This window comes from Ornithorhynchus anatinus, chromosome 2, assembly GCF_004115215.2.
Source record: "Ornithorhynchus anatinus isolate Pmale09 chromosome 2, mOrnAna1.pri.v4, whole genome shotgun sequence".
Taxonomy (NCBI): Eukaryota; Metazoa; Chordata; class Mammalia; order Monotremata; family Ornithorhynchidae; genus Ornithorhynchus; species Ornithorhynchus anatinus.
The window spans coordinates 96,274,125-96,276,848 of NC_041729.1; positions in this window are offsets into that span (position 1 = coordinate 96,274,125).

The window sequence follows — 2,724 nt, forward strand, 5'->3', positions numbered from 1 at the left end:
TTCTCCATGCTGATCCTTGTCAACAAAATCACTTCCCACTCACCTGGAGTTTAGGCTTCTCCTCTCTATTTTAGGAGTATTTTTTTTTTGGCTTTTACGGAAAAGTCTCCTAAAGGATTGCCCTCTTCCTCATCAATAAATAGTAATAATGATTCCAATACTGTGCTACATATTAAATAAGCATCTAACATAAGCAAAGTTTCCTGTCTCTGACCATGTCAATACAAGCAATAGATAGAACAGATAGAGAAATGTACCAACTGCATAGACCATTTTAAAAATATATTCCTGGATGAAGCCTAATAATCTGCTATTCCTCTCAGCTGTTCTCAGAGTTCCAGTTAAACCAGGTGGAGATCTCATTTCAAAGTGTTTTATGTTCAGGTCGTTCATTCATTCTTTCAATTATTTATTGAGCATTTAGCGTGTGCAGAGCACAGCGTGGCTCAGTGGAAAGAGCCCGGGCTTGGGAGTCAGAGGTCTTGGGTTCAAATCACGGATCTGCCACTTGTCAGCTGTGTGACTGTGGGCAAGTCACTTAACTTTTCCGTGCCTCAGTGACCTCATCTGCAAAATGGGGGTGAAGACTGTGAGTCTCAAGTGGGCAACCTGATGACCCTGTATCTACCCCAGCGCTTAGAACAGTGCTCTGCACATAGTAAGCACTTAAATACCAACATTATTAATAAGCATTTGGGACAGTACAATATAGCAATACAATAGACTTGTTCCCTGCCCACAGTGAGCTTACAGTCTAGAAAGACAGACATTAATACAACTAATAAATAAATATATTACAGATATGTACATGAGTGTTGTGGGTCTGGCAGGGGATAAATACAGGGAGCAAGTCAGGGTAATGCAAAAGGGAGTGGGAGAAGAGGAAAGGCGGGACTAGTCAGTGAAGGCCTCTTGGAGGAGATGTTCCTTCAGTAAAGTTTTGAAAGTGGGGAGAGTAATTGTTAGTCAGATTTGAGGAGGGAAGGTGTTCCAGGCCAGAGGCAGGATGTGGGTGAGGGGTGGGCAATGAGATAGAGTGAGAAGGTGTAGTGAGAAGGTTAGCGTTGAAGGATAAAAATGTGCGGGCTGGGTTGGAGTAGGAGAATAGTGAGGTGAGGTAGGAGGGGACAAGGTGAAGGAGAGCTTTAAACCAATGGTGTGGAGTTTCTGTTTGATATGAAGGTGAATGGGGAACCACTGGACATTATTGAGGAGCGGGGAAACATGGCCTGAACTTTTTTGTAAAAAAATGATCTGGGCAACAGAAGTATGAACGGATTTCACTTCATTACATCTCCAAGATCCTCCCTTTCCTCTCCATCCAAACCACTACTTAGTTGGTACAATCACTCATTATATCCAGACTGGGTTACTGCATCAGCATCCTTTCTGATCTCCCAACCTCCTGTCTCTCCCCACTTCAGTCTACACTTCACTCTGCTGCCCGGATTATCTTTCTACAGAAACGTTCCAGTGGTTCCTATCAAAACTCCACATCAAGCAAAAACTCCTCACTATTGGCTTCAAAGCTCTCCATCACTTTGCCCGCTCCTATCTCACCTTCTCCAACCAGCCTACATACTCTGCTCCAGTGTTAACCATCTCACAGTGCCTTGTTCTCACCTGTCCCGCTGTCGACCCCTGGCCAACATCTTACTGCTAGACTGGAATGCCTTCCCTCCTCAAATCCACCAAATTAGCGCACTTCTTCCTTTTAAAGCCCTACTAAAAGCTCACCTCCTCCCCCGATTAGATTGTAAGCCCATCAAACAGCAGGGACTGTCTCTATCTGTTGCCGACTTGTTCATTCCAAGCGCTTAGTACAGTGATCTGCACATAGTAAGCGCTCAATAAATACTATAGAATGAATGAATGAATGAATGAAAGGAGGCCTTCCTGGACTAAGCCCCCCTTCCCCTTCCCATTGCCCCCACTCTCTCCCTCTGCTCTACACCCCTTCCCACCCCACAGCAATGCTGTGTATATATGTACGTATTTATAATTCTATTTATTTCATTAATGATGTGTATATATTTATACTTCGATGCATTTATATTGTTGTTATTGATGTCTGTTTATTTGTTTTGATGTCTGTCTCCCCCCTTCTAGACTGTGAGCCAACTGTGGGCAGGGATTGTCTCTATTTGTTGCTGAATTATACTTACCAAGAGCTTAATACAGTGTTATGCACACAGTAAGTGCTCAATACATCATCTCTATGCAGATGACACAGATCTACATCTTTGCCCCTGTCCCCTCCCCCTCCCTTCAGGCTCGTATCTCCTCCTGCCTCCAGGTCGTCTCTACCTGGATGTTCATTCATTCAATAGTATTTATTGAGCACTTACTATGTGCAGAGCACTGTACTAAGCGCTTGGGATGAACAAGTCGGCAACAGATAGAGACAGTCTCTGCCGTTTGACGGGCTTACAGTCTAATCGGGGGAGACGGACAGACAAGAACAATGGCACTAAACAGCGTCAAGGGGAAGAACATCTCGTAAAAACAATGGCAACTAAATAGAATCAAAGGAGAAGCAGCGTGGCTCAGTGGAAAGAGCATGGGCTTTGGAGTCAGGGCTCATGAGTTCGAATCCCGGCTCTGCCACTTGTCGGCTGTGTGACTGTGGGCGAGTCACTTAACTTCTCCGTGCCTCAGTTCCCTCATCTGTAAAATGGGGATTAAGACTGTGAGCCCCACGTGGGACAACCTGATTCCCCTATG